The sequence below is a fragment of the Macaca mulatta genome, chromosome 11, assembly GCF_049350105.2.
Source record: "Macaca mulatta isolate MMU2019108-1 chromosome 11, T2T-MMU8v2.0, whole genome shotgun sequence".
Lineage (NCBI taxonomy): Eukaryota > Metazoa > Chordata > Mammalia > Primates > Cercopithecidae > Macaca > Macaca mulatta.
In genome coordinates this window covers 111260241-111277510 of record NC_133416.1, presented here as the reverse complement: position 1 = coordinate 111277510, position 17270 = coordinate 111260241, and the positions used below count along the sequence as shown (strand labels likewise).

The following is a 17270-nucleotide window of genomic DNA, read 5'->3' as shown; positions in this document are numbered from 1 at the left end:
GCAGAGCACCACAGATTGGCTGTATCCCAGTGGGAGGGCTGCTCTTGCTGGCCACCCCTCTCCATATCCTCTCTCCAAGTCCTGGAAACCACTCTCTCGTTGACCTTCAGAGTTTGGGGTTGTAATAACTCCCTGCTATTGCTAGCCCCAGGGTACTGCATCATCTCTTAACCATGTTTCCCTGACAGTGATTATACCTTTTCAATTAGTGCCTTTTAAAAAAGTCTCCACCATTACCTTATTGGAGGGAGCTGTCTGTATCCCGCCAGGACCCTGACTGATTCAACTGTGTAGTCACTGTGCACAGCCAATGTGGCCATACGCAGCAGCATAGTGCGGGCCTCTTATCCCCAGAGCTGCAAGGTGGCTACTTCACATACAAGGTTCAAGGCTGGATTTTAAACAGGAAAAAAGGGCAAAAGACACCAAAGAGCTCTTTGCCAGGAAAACACTAGCTTTCGAGGAAGTGCTAGACAGCAGACATCTGCTCACATGCCACTCTAGCTGCAAGACATCCAAGGAGGAGAATCTTTTCAAATGGGCATATTGCTGTTCAAATGAAATCATGTTTCTATTAGAAGGGAAAAATAATGCTGCAATGAATATGGGGAGGCAGATGTCCAAAGGAAATAAAATCAGTATTTCAATGGGGAGGCAGATATCTCTTTGAAATACTGGTTTTATTTCCTTTGGACATCTGCCTCCCCATATTCATTGCAGCATTATTTATCATAGTCAAGATATGGAATCAACTTAAGTATCCATTGATGGATGAATGGATAAAGATATTGTGGTACATATATGCAATGGAATATTATCCAGCCATAAAAAGGAAATCCTGCTATTTTTGACAATATGGATGAAACTTGAGGGCATTATGCTAAATGAAATAAGCCAGATACAGAAAAACAAATATGTACAATTTTACTTATTTGGAATCTAAGAAAGTCAAACTCATAGAAGCAGGGAGTAGGTAGAATGGTGGTTACTAGGGTGAGGGGAGGGGAAAATGGGGATATGTTAGTCAAACAGTACAAACTTTCAGTTATAAGATGAGCAAGTTCTGGGGATCTAGTGTAGAAAATGGGTGGTGTTGGATGTGTTAATTGATTTGATTGTGGTAATCATTACATAGTGTATGTGCATATCAAGTCAACACATTGTACATCTTGAATGTATTCAGTCTTTGTCAAACATTTAAATTTAAAATTAAATATTCAATTATATATTATTCAATAAAATCAATTACATATTATAATTCAATTTCAATTAAATATTATTTTTGTTTAAAAACAACAGCAATAAAAACTTCCATTTCTTGAGTCCTTACTGAGTGCCTTACATGCATGATGTCTTTTAACCCACACAAGAGTCCAATTGGCAGTCCCCACTTAACAGATGAGGAAACTGGAGGTAAGACCTGTGGCTGAGCTCACACTAGGTCTGTCTGTCTCCGAAGCCCACTCTGGTGTCATGCATATCCTCTGTTTCTTTTCTCATTTCTTCCCCAGGGAAGAATCTGTGCATACAGTGTGGACATCTAAGTCATAGATAACAAGCCTATTGCACCCTTGGAGTATGGCACAGCGAGGATAAAGGAGAAAGAAGCTGGAATCAGAGACAGTGAGGGTCAGGGAGAAGTTCTACAACATTCTCAGCTAGGTGGATGAGAGATGCAAAGGAGATGACATGATCTGTGAAGGAAATTGCACAGGGCAGGTGTCAGCTCAGGCTGCTGTCCACATGATGCCTGGGACATGTCTGAGGGACTGGCCTGCTGCACCTGATGGCACATAATTCTGGAAGGGCTGTGGGAAACCCTGAGCCAGAAGTGGTTATCTTATTTTCGCTCATGTGTGTGCAGTGAGTATTTAAAGTATAGTATATTGCACTGCCCCTGAACCTTCTGACTTCCCAGAGGTGACCGATGTTTTAGCTAAAAACATTTAGCTAAATGTTTTAATGGAATTGTGCTTTAAAATAAGGTACAACTTGCTGAGCATGGTGGTGCATGACTACAGTCCCAGCTACTCGGGAGGCTGAGGAGAAAGGCCCAAGAGTTCAAGTCCAGCCTGGGCAACATAGCAAGACATGCCTCTAATAATAATAATAATAATAATAATTAATTAATAAAATAAGGTACAAGATGCTGGGGGTCAAGAGAGAAGAAGAGTGGCATCATGTCAAGCCTCTCCAGGAGAAAGGACACACTTGCCGGATTGTGTGGGGGCTTTAGAATAGGGGCACATAAGGGATCACAAGGCAGTCAATAATTCTACACAAGCAGCAAATTTGATGCTGAAGGATGACCAATGTGGATGCCACTTAACCCTACTGTTGCAGCCCCAGATCCTAGTATTTGAAACATGCCTCAAGAACGAAACACTTAAGAAGTGCTGAATAAGAATTCCAATCCTGGCTTCATCACTAACTTGCTTTGGGAACTAGGGCTTTAATTTGCTCAAAGCCTCAGTTTGCTCATCTGTAAATTGGGGCAAATAACATCTGTTCAACTTACCTACCAGAAATGTTGTGTGGCTAAAAAGGAATAGAAGATATGAAAATGCTTTGGCTATATTCAAAGTTCTATATACGTGGAAGATATTCAGGATCCTCCCACCTTCAAAGTTCATGTCTAAGAAAATCCCTACTAAATCCTTTAGAATGGAACTGCTTAATATAGTAGCCACTAGCCACAATGACTACTGAGTACTTAAATGTGACTAGTGCAACTGAGGAACTGAATTTTTAATTTTTATTTAACTGTAACTAATTTTAATTGAAAAACTGATACTCTATTCAATTACTGGAAAATTTTTAAGTACATTTGGACCAACCTGGATTTGTGAATCTACTTTTTTTCCTAGTGTTTTTTCTAATTTTTTTGGATACATAATAGATATACATATTTTGAGTGTGCATTCAAACATTTAATATTAATACATTCATATAATTTGTAAAGATGAAATCAGTGTAACTGGGATATCCATTACCTTAAATGAATCTGCTTTTTAAATGGTAAATTTTATAAAGTCTACATATATGTGCAGTGTTTCTGTTTAAATTTAGTGTTTGAATTGAGATGTGCTGCAAGTGTACAATACACACCAAATTTCAAAGACTTAGTTAAAAAAAAAAACACTGGGAAGGGTAGGAGGAAGGGAGAGATAGGGAGAGATTTGTTAAAGAATATAAAATTATAGCTAGATAGGAGGAATAGGTTTTAGCGTTCTATATGACTGTAGTATGGCCATAGTTAACAATAATATACAGTTTCAAAGAGCTAGAAGGAGGATATTGAATGTTTCCAACATAAGCATCAATATTTGAGATTATAGATACGCTAATTACAGTGTTCTGATCACTATACATTATATATATTGAAACATCACTATGTACCCCATGAATATATACAATTATTACATGAATATGTATCAAATTAAATTTAAAAACAAAACAGATATATAAAACATCTTCTTAATAATGTTTTATATTATGTGTTGAAATGATAACATCTTATATAAACTGGGTAAAGTAAAATATATCATTAAGATAAATTTTACCTCTTTGTACTTTTTTCTTAATGTGGCTACTAGAAAATTTTAAATTATAGCCACGTGTAGTGAAGTGCACCTGTAATCCCAGCTACTCAGGAGGCTGAGACGTGAGGATCGCCTGAGCCTTGGAGTTCACGGCTGCAGTGAGCTGTGGTCACTCCACTGCACTCCAGCCTGAGTAACAGAGCAAGACCCTGTCTCTTTAAAAAAAAAAAAAAAAAAGTACAATTGGCTGGACGAGGTGGCTCACGCCAGTAATCCCAGCACTTTGGGAGGCTGAGGTGGCAGATCACCTAAGGTCAGGAGTTTGAGACCAGCCTGGCCAACATGGCGAAACCCCGAGACTCTGTCTCAAAAAAGAAAAAAAACACACAAAGTAAAATTACAGTGTGGCTTGCATTTTATTTCTGTTGGAGAGCACCACTTTAGAAAGAGACAGTGAGCAGGGAGATCCTTATATCCTTATAGGAACTAGGAAGAGGAGCCACTGCAGAAATAAATTCCGTGATCCCAGACAAAGTGCTGGCACCATCTCCTGGGTTTGAGAACCCATACAGAACAGCGCAGATTGCTGTTGAGGTCAGCTCCCAGCTCCCTGCCTCATTCCTCTCTGATTCCTCTTTTGTTCAGGCACAAAAACACGCCATCTTGAAACTTTTGTCATTATTGCTTTGGTAGAAGGAGACCACAATTGTTACCTGAGTTTTGAGTTGGGGACAACAGCATTTCAACGACTAGGAGATTTCAGGAGAAGCTAGTGGCCATGAAGATTCTCAAAATCAGCATGAACTTTACTTTTCACTTGTGTTCTTTCAAAGTTTGCTTCGACCCAACATGTGGTAGAACTTCACCCTGCAAACATTTGCTCTTCTCTGGTTTTGTGTCTTTTCCTCCAGAACCGCGTTGTTTTTTGCATGTTTTGCACGCAGCCAGAGGAAGTCTGGCTCATCCGAGTCGGCCAGCCGAGCACATCTGGAAGTGGTTTCTGGGGCCGCCCATCTCTGCCAGCGCAACTCCTGGGTTCCCAGCACAGAGGTGGAAGAAATCCGAGACGCTCCAAAGTCAACGCAAGCAAAGGGGAGTGCGGGTCGGGGAGGAATATTCATTTGGAAACTTAATGTTGGCCTTGGGGCTCTCCAGCCCTTTGGGACTTCCAATGGGATCTTAGAAGCAGCAGAAGCATCGTGAGGGCGGCAGCCCAGGGCCAGCCACGATTTGAACGCTCTGCCTTGCAGCTCTTCTGGACCGAGGAGCCCAAAGCCCTACCCTCACCATTCACCAGGTAAATAGAGAAATTACGAGCAGCGTGCAGTCGTTCAATTTTATCCTGGCCGGTCTGCAGCAGTTCTTTATTCTGCTACAGACCCAAGAAAGCAAATCAGAGGTGTCAGATTGCCCCACACAAACTTTGCCTTCAGAAACTTCCCAGTACGAATTTGTAGCATTCCAGCGGAGCCCTTTTCGGCCATTTCCAGCAAATCCAGTGTGCAATGTTTTTCACATCCTGGGCTGCTTTTCCAGACCTGAGTTTCTCCTCCTTCTCTCCACAAATATTATAATTTATTATTTGTATCAGATTTTAAACATAAAAATCAGCAGTTAGGATGATAGCAGATAGTGAATGCTAGCATTTAATGAAGGTATGTCCTGAGCCACAAATGATTTAACTGAGCTGTGATTCATGTTTTCAGAATCTGTCTTAGGAAGCTGTTCTGAGGATCTCCATCCCCCCAGAAAGAACTGGCCGTTGTGGAAATCCAAGTGAGGCTTATTGTAAATACAGTAGTCATGGTGTTTGGGTTGAAAATGCTTTTTAAACATTCAAAAAATATCTTATGTTTACTTTATGAGCAAGTGTCACACATTGGATAAGCCTGATATATAATTTATGAAATAAGAAGGATAGTTAACATGAGAGTAAAAAAAAAAAAAGTGAGAGAGAGAGTGAGAGAAAGAAAACATGATGATATCTGAACGTCTGGATGTGCTTTGGAAAACAAAATCAGTCCTCTCATTGTTTGGCCCTGTGCAGCCAAGTATCCAAAGTCATATTGGTTGGTTTTTGTCTTTTCCTTTTCCTCCAAATGTTCTGGTGTGGCACTTCTGTGTAATATCCTTTCTATATTACATAATGTAATTCCAGTTCTCCCTTTAATGCACTTGGAAGTAGAGCTGTGCAATGCAGTGGTAAGATCATAGGCTCTGGGGTCAGGCTTACAGGACTGAATCTACGTTCTGCCACTTACACACCTTTCTAAGCTTGATTCCGGGTGAATTGTGTAATTTGCGTGCACCCTAGTTCCTCATCTGTAAAATGGAAATTAAATGACCTAATGTCTATAAAGGACATAATACAGGACCTGCAAAGTAGTTAGGCCTCAGGAAAGGTTAGCTTCTCTGATGGTGCTGATGATGGCAGTGGTGACAACGGTGATCATGCATCCTGTTTTTGGCAACACCTCTGCTTTTGACACATGGTTCCCTCTGACAGTCCAGTCGTCCAAGTGTTCCTCATACCGTAATATGTCATCTCTCCAGCACTTTGGTTTCTTCCTTTCTTCCTTCAAACACCTCTCTTTTATTTCCCATTCTTTCTTTATTTCTTCTTTGTGCTTCCTCTTTCGTTGCTGAGAGAAAATGAGGTTCATTAAGCCACAGCCCTCATAGTTTTCATTTCTAGTTCCCGAGGAAAATGATTCTAAATCCTTTTTAATTTCAGCATTTTCCAAAGAATGTTCTGAAAAACAGTCCCATGGGAAACTCTGTGAACTATATTACCCTCTTAGAGATCGCAAGGCATAATAGCATTTTAAAGGTCCTGAGAAGTCCTGTAGTAGAGAAATCCTCTTAAGGTTGTTTAACGCAATGATTCCCAAACAGTTGATGGCTGAACCACTTTATCGCATAACATAAGTTAACATTTCTAGGACCACACTTTGGGATGTGCTATTCTGGCCACACTTGTTTTCGCTTTGGTTCCTCTTATGGACATCCTATTTCCCACCTTCCCTGGAGCTCATCCAAGGGGATACCTTGTTTTTCCTTCTCAAGTTAAGGACATAAGATTATCATATGTGTTGTATTGGTATATAGAAAATCTGGCCTAAAGTGGAGATCAGAGGTCAGCAAACTTTTTCTGCAACGGGCCTGATAATAAGCCATATGGTTTCTGTTGCAACTGTTCAACTCTGCTGTTGTAATGTTAAAATAGACATAAAGAAAACAAAAAATAAGCATGGCTATGTTCTAACAAAACTTTATTTACAAAAACTAGTGTCAGGCAGGATTTGACCTGGGGCCATAGTTTGCTGACCCCTAATCTAAAGGCTTTTTGTGAAAGAATTTCTCATGCCAGCACAGGAGAAAGCAAGACAAATTCTTTGTAAACTGAAGACTCTCTTGTCCTGCTCCCCTAGTGCTATGGTCTGAATGTTTGTGTCCCCCCAAAATTCGTATGTTGAAACTCTAACTCCCAAGGTGATGCTATTAGGAAGTGGGGCCTTTTGGCAGTGGTAACCTGGTGGTTAGGTCATGAGGACAGCACCATCACCAATGGAATTAGTGTCCTTATAAAATAGGCCTAAGAGACCGAGCACAGTAACTCACGCCTATAGTCCCAGCACTTTGGGAAGCCGAGGCGGGTGGATTACTTGAGGTCAGGAGTTTGAGACCAGCCTGACCAACATGGAGAAACCCCTTCTCTACTGAAAATACAAAAAATTAGCTGGGCATGGTGGCACATGCCTGTAATCCCAGCTACTCGGGAGGCTGAGGTAGGAGAATCGCTTGAACCCAGGAGGTGGAGGTTGTGGTGAACTGAGATCACACCATTGCACTCCAGCCTGGGCAACAAGAGTGAAACTCCGTCTTAAAGAAAAAAAAAAAAGAATAAAAAGGCCTAAGAGAGCTGGTTCACCCCTTCCACCATGGAGGACACAGCTAGAACATGCTATCTATGAACCAGAAAGTAGGCCCTCACTGTCATGCGCGTCCGTATGAAGAGACCACCAAACAGGCTTTGTGTGAGCAATAAAGCTTTTTAATCACCTGGGTGCAGGTGGGCTGAGTCCAAAAAGAGACTCAGCGAAGGGAGATAAGGGTGGGGCCGTTTTATAGCATTTGGGTAGGTAAAGGAAAATTACAGTCAAAGGGGTGTTGTTCTCTGACGGGCAGGAGTGGGGGTCACAGGGTGCTCAGTGGGGGAGCTTTTTGAGCCAGGATGAGCCAGGAAAAGGACTTTCACAAGGTAATGTCATCACTTATGGCAAGGACTGGCCATTTTCACTTCTTTTGTGGTGGAATGTCATCAGTTAAGGTGGGGCAGGGCATTTTCACTTCTTTTGTGATTCTTCAGTTACTTCAGGCCATCTGGGCTTATACGTGCAAGTCACAGGGGATGCGATGGCTTGGCTTGGGCTCAGAGGCCTGACACCAGACACTGAATCTACCGGCACCTTGATCTTGGGCTTCCCAGCTTTAAGAACTATAAGAAATAAAGTTGTGTTGTTTAGAAGCCACCCAGTTCAGGCAGGCATGGTGGCTCATGCCTGTAATGACAGTACTTTGGGAGGCTAATGTGGGAGGATCTCTTGAGGCCCGGAGTTCAAAACTGGACTATGCAACATAGCAAGACTCTGTCCCTACAAAAAAAATTTTTTTAATTAGCTGGACATGGTGGTGGTGCATGCCTGTAGTCCCAGCTATTTGGGCGACTGAGGTGAGGGGACTGCTTGAGCCCAGGAATTTGAGGCTATAGTAAGCTACAATCATGCCACCATACTCCAGCCTGGGCTAAGGGAGGAGACTACCCCTCATATCATCTTATGCCCAATTTCTGCCTCCAAAGAAAGAAGAAGTAAAAACTAAAAGGCAGAAATGAAATCCACAGGCAGACAGCCCGGTGCCGCACCCTGGGCCTGGTAGTTAAAGATCGACCCCTGACCTAATTGGTTCTGTGATCTATAGATTACAGACATTGTATAGGAATGCGCTGTGAAAATCCCTATCTTGTTTTGTTCCGATCTAATTACCGGTGCATGCAGCCCCCAGTCACATACCCCCTGCTTGCTCAATCAATCACGACCCTCACACATGCACCCCCTTAGAGTTGTGAGCCCTTAAAAGGGACAGGAATTGCCCACTCGGGGAGCTCAGCTCTTGAGACAGAAGTCTTGCCGATGCCCCTGGGCGAATAAACCCCTTCCTTCTTTAACTCGGTGTCTGAGGAGTTTTGTCTGAGGCTTGTCCTGATACAGGGCGATAGAGTAAGACCGTGTCAAAAAAAAAAAAAAAAAGCCACCCGGTTAATGGTATTTTGTTGCAGCTCAGTGAATGGAGTAAGACACCTGTTCTATGTATCTTGGTGAATCTTGAGTAAACCTTTCACATATAGCAAAAAGTCAAAAGGCAAGAGGTATTTTGTTAGAGGACAGACTCCTGAATCCTGCTTTTGTCCTTTCTCTTTCCTTCAGTGAACCCTTACTCTTGTCCTGTTAATGACTTTGTAGCTTGCATAGCTTAAAATGAAGTGCTGTGTTAAATGTGTTTTAATGCATTTGATAACTTCAGGGTGCAAGTCTTGCAGAGTTAACTTACAGAGCTTATGTCAGTTGCTTGACACAGTGATAGCAACCATAGCAATGGAAAGTGGTTGGCTGTAGTAACTCTCAAGGTGGTTAAGAATGTGAACTCAGAGCCAGGCTGCCTGCGTGCAAATACTAGCTCTGCCACTCATTAATTGTGTGACCCTTGGCAGATCTCTTAATTCTCTGAGCCTCAGTTTTCTTACCTGTGTATTGGAATAATAACCTTAAGGAGTTATTGTGATAATCAATGAATTAATATTTGTAAAAGTCTTAGAACAATGCCTGGCACCTAGAATTGCTACGTAAGTGTTAAAATAATAATAGTTAATACTTATGTAGCAATAGTTTTGTAATATACAGAACAATCCCATTTTACAGATAGGGTTTTGTAAGTCACCCACAATTACACAGCTAATTGGGATTCACAGTCAGCTCTGTCTAAGGATAAAGCCCATATTTCCACTAATGTACACAGCTCTCATATTTAAGTCATTCAACAGTACTTTTAGGAATCCCCCCTTTTATCTTCCCTTTGATTCCCAGATCATTTCCTATTACTCCCTACCTGCACCCATGGCGACATGATTAATCAATCACAGCACTCTCCCTTCCTTCCTTCCTTCCTTCTTTCCTTCCTTCCTTCCCTCCTTCCTTCCTTCCTTCCTTCCTTCCTTCCTTCCTTCCCTCCCTCCCTCCCTCCCTCCCTCCTTCCTTCCTTCCTTCCTTCCTTCCTTCCTTCCTTCCTTCCAGTAATGGTTTTAGATTTCTTCTCAGTCTGGCAATCCCAACAGTCCATACCATAGCTGATCAGAGCTGACATGTAAAATGAAACATAGGGGCACTGATTTTTGGAGTATTTTTCTGAAGAGCCTTTCCCACTTTGCTTTTTGTTCCAAGGCAGAGCAAATTCCCTTAGCCACTGCCAGGTCTCAAAACATTCTTTCCAGGTTTGGCTACATGTCTAAACTCTTTGGCATCTGGTAAAATGGCTCCCCATGCAAGGTCTTCAGGGGCTTATTTTTAAACTTACAGGCCTCTTCTCATGCCCAGAACAACTCTCTGAACTCTCTTTTTCTTCCTACTCACAGGCCCTAGAACCTCAACCTTCTTTTCTCCCCTCTTTGAAGATGCTACTGCCCAGTGCCTTGCCTGCCCTGCAGTGACTCCCAGCTCCACCTCTCTGTCTGTCCTGAAGACAGGCCTGCAGGCAATTTCATGTTAAAGTCTTGGCTATTTATTACCACAGAGAAACCACACACAGAAGTCACTCAGTCTAGGAAAGCTCACAGAGGTGGAAGGGGCGCAGTTCTGGGGCTCTTTGTTTTGATGGTAGCAGGAAGGCTGATAAGACAACCAGAGCCCTCTGCTTTTATTCCTGGAGTGGGATCATCAGCAGTTCCCCTCCTTCTGGCTGACCCCTTTCTTTCTGGGACTGAAGAGCAGAGCAACAAGAACCTCTTCCCTTTTCTTTCTCTCTCCTGATTCTCATTGATTCAACACACATTTATTGAGTTCCCACCTTGGGGCAGGACAGGCAGATGGAGGTGAGGAAGCCACAATCTCTGTCCTCAATGGTCTGTCTGGTGGTTTAGTAGAGGAGACAGGCACACCACAGTATTAGACAACGGTCTGGTTAGGCTGGGCTCAGTGGCTCATGCGTGTAATCCCAGTATTTGGGAGGCCAAGGTGGGTGGATCACTTGACGTTAGGAGTTTGAGATCAGCCTGGCTGATGTGGTAAAACTCTCGTCTCTACTACACACACACACACACACACACACACACACACACACACACACACACACACACACAAAGAATAAAAGAATAAAAGCCAGACGTAGCCCACGCCTGTAGTTGCAGCTACTTGAGAGGCTAACACACAAGAAGGCTGGGAGGCAGAAGTTGCCAGTGAGCCAAGATCATGCCACTGCATTCCAGCTTGGTTGACAGAACAAGACTCCATCTTAAAAAAAAAAAAATTCTGGTGAGTGCAGGGATAGGAATGGAGACTGGAGGAGCACCCAGCCAGGGTAATTAGGTGAGGCTTCCTGGAGGAGGCAGTGCCTGAGTTGAATTTTTAATGCACAAGTAACAATTTGTTAGGGAAGGAGGAAGGGGAAGGCTGTTCCAAGCAGAGGGGACTGCCTGAATCAAAGTCCAGAGGGAAGAAAAGTATAGACTTGGGTGTGGAGGACAGTGGAGGCCCGGAGACTGCGAAGCAGTTTGGCATGGACAGAGGCATGCCACGGAGGACCAGTGGCCAACTTAAGAAGCTCAGGCCTTAACCTCCTGTACCAGCGTCCAGTGAAAGGCTTTAGGCAGGAAAGGAACACTCAGAGTTGGGTTTCAATCATTCAATAGAATTCTACCCGGCAACTGGCTTGTATTTTCAAAAAAAAAAAAAAAAAATTAATGTCATCCAAAAAGGCAGTGGGTATGGGATGGGGCTGATCAGGAGTAAAAAATAATAATAATAATAATAAAAAGACAATATTTGAATAATGGGGGAAATTTGAATATGGACTGCTTACTGGATGTTATTAATGTGATTTTAGGTGTAATAATGGCATTGGGGATATATAGGAGAATGTCCTTCTTTTAAAGATAGATATGCTGAAATATTTAGGGGGAGAAGTGTCATGATGTCTACAATTTCCAAAAATATATATGTGCATATGAAGTTCAGTTAAGTAAATATGTCACCATGTTAGCAACTGGTGGATCTGGTGAAAGGTATGTGACTATTTATTCTTCGAACTTTTCATCAGACTTGAAATGTTTCAAGCGAAAAAAGGAAAAAGGAAATCAAAACAAAAAATTAAGGCTACTCAAGCTGCATTTGTGTTTCAAATGAACTTGATATGATTATCAAACAACAAAAACTTACTATGGCCGTTAGGCCAGTGATGGATTGAGGAAGGGGAGGGTACAGAAATTCTAAAGACAGGAAGACCAGGTGGGAGGTTATTGCCGAGGTGTAATTAGTAGGACTCAGTGATTGAAGGAGAATTTGGAAAGAGCAGTTGAAGAGGAATCTGAGAACCCCAGAGAAGGAGTTTCTGTAGGGGAGGTGCTGATTTCAGTTGTGAGTGTAGGGGGTTTGAGATACTTGTGCAGCACCCTGAGGAGAGGGTTGCACATTCATCCTTTCGGTCCATAAATGTTTTCTGAGGGCTTATATTGCCAGGCACTTGTCTAGATGCTGGATATATGGCAATGAATGAAACAAAATTTCCTGCCTTCATGGGGCTTATGATCTATCATTTGGAGGGCAGACAGTACACTGGTGATGAGGAGGCAGTCTGTTGGAAGATAGTAATTGCTGAGAGGATGCAATTTGTGCATTGTTGGGGTTAGAGGCTTTTGACTAAGAGACTGAGATACATGAGGGAGCACTCCATGTAGATATCTGGGAAGAGGATTCCAGGCAGCAGGAATAGCACGTGGCAAGGCTCTGAGGCAGGAGTGTCTGGCAAGGAAGCCAGTGTGATCATGCGAGACCTGATGGGAGGATGCTGCAATGACTTTGGTTTTTACTCTGAGAGAGACAGGAAGGTCTTGGAAGGTTTTGAACAGAGCACAGCACAGTGTGACTCATATTTTCACAGGCTCACTCTGGCTGCTTTATTGAAAATCAGCTGAAGGGAGACAAAGGCAGAATAACATAGTCAAAGGCTAATAATGTGCCAAGGTGGAGCCACAGAAGGTGGTAAAAATTCTGGAACTATTTTGAAAGTAGAACTGACAAGATTTACTGTTAGTGCACATGGGAATGAGAAACAGAGAGGAGTCAAGGAAACACCAAGCTGAATTTTTGTGGAGCAATTTAAAAAACAGAGTCACAGCTGGGCGCTGTGGCTCACACCTGTAATCCCAGCACTTTGGGAGACTGAGGTGGGCGGATCACCTGAGATCAGGAGTTCAAGACCAGCCTGGCCAACATGGCAAAACTCCGTCTCTACTGAAAATACAAAAATTAGCTGGGCGTGGTGGTGCACACCTGTAATCCTAGCTACTAGGGAGGCTGAGGCAGGAGAATCTCTCAAACCTGGGAGGCAGAGGTTACAGTGAGCCAAGATTACACCACTGTATTCCAGCTTGAGAGACAGAGCAAAACTCCATCTCAAAAATAAAAATAAAAACTAAATGGAGTCACCATGAACTGATTTGGGGAAGATTATGCGAGGGGCATGTTTCGGGGGAAATACCAGAAGCTCAGTTTTGGACACGTGGATTCCTGTAAGTGGAGATGCCAAGTGGCATCTGGAGTCTGGAATCCATGTGAGAAGGCTGGCCTGGAGACAAATTTGGGAGTTGTCATCATATAAATTATATTTAAAGCCATGAGACAGGATAAAGTCTCCTAAGGAGGGAGTTTAGAGAAAGAAGAGAAGAAATCACCAAGGTGTTCTAATATGTAGATGTTTAGGAGGTAGGAGCAACCAGTGAAAGAGACCAAGAATGAGCCATCAGAAAGGTGGAGGAAAAGCAGGTGAGCCGAGTCCCCTGGACCACGTACAGGAAGCGTATAAGGAGGAGAGAGCGGGCACGTAATCTGCTAGCCAGAAGATGTTCCTCCCAGACTCTGCCCCATTCCAGTTTCTCTTGGTTCCAGATCTCTGCCTTTTACTCTACTCCAAGCTTGTCCAACCCATGGCCCACAGGTCGCATGCAGTGCTGGACAGCTTTGGATGCAGCCCAACACAAATTCGTCAACTTTCTTAAAACATTATGAGATTTTTTTGTGTGTGTGATTTTTTTGTTTAGTTCAAAAGCTGTGGTTCATGTTAGTGTATTTTATGTGTGGCCCAAGACAATTCTTCTTTCAGTGTGGTCCAGGGAAGCCAGAAGATAGGACACTCCACCCTACACATTCTTAAGCTGTCCGGCATCACTTCCTTGGTTCTCCAGTTCTCCATCCCTGAGACTATCAGTTTTCTACCTCTTTATAACTCTGATCCCTCTCTTAATTCCCCACAATCAGCTTATCCCAGGGCTTCAGTTCTGCAAACATTTCTTGAGCACCTATTTAATCTACTGGAATATCTTTGACTTCAAATACCAGAAACACTGATTTACAGCAGCTTAAACACATGGGTTGATTTCTCTTACATAAGAAGTTTGGAGGAGGTAGGTATTGATGGCATTGATTCAGCAGTTCAATGACATAAGAGCTGACCATTCTGTGTAGCTCTTGACCTCTCCCTCATGGTCTCAAGGTGGCTGCCTAGCTCCAGCCATTATGGCCCCGTGCAAGGCAGGAGGAAGGGGGAGTTGACACTTCATCCAGAAAGGAGAAGTTTTCTCAGATGTTCCCAGTAGATTTCCACTTAAGTCTCTGAACATCAGATCTATATTATGTGGCTGCTACTAGCTGCAAAGAAGGCTGGTAAAATCTTTATTTGCATTTTCCTGTCTCTCATGTGGAAACAGGCAAAGGAGAAAAGGATGGGAAGAGCTGTTGGATCAACCAGCTATCAAGGCTGCCGCACTACCAAGTGCCAAATGCTTGCCATGAACTGGAAATACAGAAATGATTAACGTAGTACCCATCCTGTCCCTGGAGTTTGCATTCTACTAAGGAAACATAAGAATGAACAGAGTATCTTGGCTTGGTTTGGTGGGGACCAGGAGCCTTCCTTGACCCCCATGGTCTGAGTCAGGTGCCCCTCCTTGATGCTTAAACAATATCCCATGCTTACATCTACCAAGGCATCTAAGCATACTGCATTGCCATTATATATTTACTGGTGTCTCCCCTTCCCTTCCCCCAAATGTGGACTAACTGGGGACTTACCTTTGAATCTCTAGTGCCTGGGTGCCTGGTATATTTGTAGAGGTTGAGTAAATGTTTGTTGAATGAATAAATGAAACGTCAAGGGAGCCACCCTAATTACCTTCTTGTCCTGGGGGTTGGGCCCTTATCCCCTCTTAGCTTTTTGTTGTTGTTGCTGTTATTGTTGAGAAAGAGTCTTGCTTTGTCACCCAGGCTGGAGTGCAGTGGTGCGATCTATGTTCACTGCAACCTCTGCCTCCCAAGTTCAAGCAATTCTCCTGTCTCGGGCTCCTGAAGAGCTGGGATTACAGGTGCGTGCCACCACACCCAGGTAATTTTTTTTTTTTTGAGGCAGAGTCTCTCTGTCTCCCAGGCTGGAGTGCAATGACACGATCTTGCCTCACTGCAACCTCTGCCTCCCAGGTTCAAGTATTCTCTTATCTCAGCCTCCCGACTAGCTGGGATTACAGGCGCCCACCACCATGCCCAGCTAATTTTTGTATTTTTAGTAGAGACAGGGTTTTACCATGTTGGCCAGGCTGGTCTTGAACTCCTGACTTCAGATGATCCACCCACCTCGGCCTCCCAAAGTGCTGGGATTACAGGTGTGAGCCACCACGCCCGGCCCCACACCCAGCTAATTTTTGTATTTTTAGTAGAGATGGGGTTTCACCATGTTGGCCAGGCTGGTCTCGAACTCCTGACCTCAAGTGATCTGCTCACCTAGGCCTCCCAAAGTGCTGGGATTACAGGTGTGAGCCACCGTGCCCAACCCCTTATCATTTTTAGCTATAACTAGTTAACTCATATTTACATTCTAATAGCAAAATCTCTAACACCTTGCCAGAAAACAGTGCTGACTCCCCAATCACTTTTGTAAGGTTAAAAATAAATTTATTTATTCTCATATTCAGTAGAATTCTGAACTTACAAATTTACAGCCAGTAAAGTTACAATACAGCAGCTAAAAAGTTAAAAGTACCTATACACTCAAGTCTCATAGTACTTAGAAAATGGGATGCTTAATTTTTCAATTTGTTTTTTATTTCCAAGGGATGTATAGTTAATCTGACTCATTTGAATAACAGTGAGTGAATTGCAGATACTGTTATCAAAGATAGCAATTTTACAGGCATAAATAATTTTTTTATTATTATACTTTAAGTTCTAGGGTACATGTGCACAACATGCAGGTTCGTTGCATAGGTATACATGTGCCATGTTAGTTTGCTGCACCCATTAACTCGTCATTTACATTAGGTATTTCTCCTAATGCTATCCCTCCCCCTGCCTCCACCCCATGACAGGCCTTGGTGTGTGATGTTCCTTGCCCTGTGTTCTCATTATTCAATTCCTGCCTATGAGAGAGAACATGTGGTGTTTGTTTTTCTGTCCTTGTGATAGTTTGCTCAGAACGATGGTTTCCAGCTTCATCCATGTCCCTGCAAAGGACATGAACTCATCTTTCTTTTATGGCTGCATAGTATTCCATGGTGTATATGTGCCACATTTTATCATTGATGGACATTTGGGTTGGTTCCAAGCCTTTGCTATTGTGAATAGTGCCAAAATAAACATACGTGTGCATGTGTCTTTATAGTAGCATGATTTATAATCCTTTGGGTATATACCCAGTAATGGGATGGCTGGGTCAAATGGTATTTCTAGTTCTAGATCCTTGAGGAATTGCCACACTGTCTTCCACAATGGTTGAGCTAGTTTACACTCCTACCAACAGTGTAAAAGCGTTCCTGTTTCTCCACATCCTCTCCAGCATCAGTTGTTTCCTGACTTTTTAATGATCGCCGTTCTAACTGGCATGAGATGGTATCTCATTGTGGTTTTGATTTGCATATCTCTGATGACCAGTGATGATGAGCAGCAGTTTTTCATGTGTCTGTTGGCTGCATAAATGTCTTCTTTTGAGGAGTGTCTATTCATATCCTTTGCCCACTTTTTGATGGGGTTGTTTTATTCTTGTAAATTTGTTTAAGTTCTTTGTAGATTCTGGATATTAGCCCTTTGTCAGGTAGGTAGATTGCAAAAATTTTTCTCATTCTGTAGGTTGCCTCTTCACTCTGATGGTAGTTTCTTTTGCCATGCAAAAGCTCTTTAGTTTAATTAGATCCCATTTGTCTATTTTGGCTTTTATTGCCATTACTTTTGGTGTTTTAGTCATGAAGTCCTTGCCCATGCTTATGTCCTGAATGGTATTGCCTAGGTTTTCTTCTAGGGTTTTTATGGTTTTAGGTCTAACATTTAAGCCTTTAATCCATCTTGAATTAATTTTTATATAAGGGGTAAGGAAGGGATCCAGTTTCAGCTTTCTACATATGGCCAGCTAGTTTTCCCA

General features: G+C 42.7%; 1 protein-coding gene across 6 annotated transcripts in view; it reads left to right on the top strand.

The window, feature by feature from the left end:
- Nucleotides 1–17270, top strand: part of GLT8D2 (glycosyltransferase 8 domain containing 2) — a 74126-nt gene that overhangs the window by 9796 nt on the left and 47060 nt on the right. For 2 of the 6 annotated variants that reach the window (XM_015152541.3, XM_015152543.3), the window contains exon 3: nucleotides 4454–4839. The exons of 2 other annotated variants lie outside the window; for them this stretch is intronic. The gene's annotated coding sequence lies outside the window, so the exon portion shown is untranslated. Of the gene's footprint in view, nucleotides 1–4453; nucleotides 4840–5248; nucleotides 5319–17270 lie in introns of those variants that run through there. 2 more of the 6 variants (XM_015152544.3, XM_077952503.1) reach the window with 2 other exon arrangements.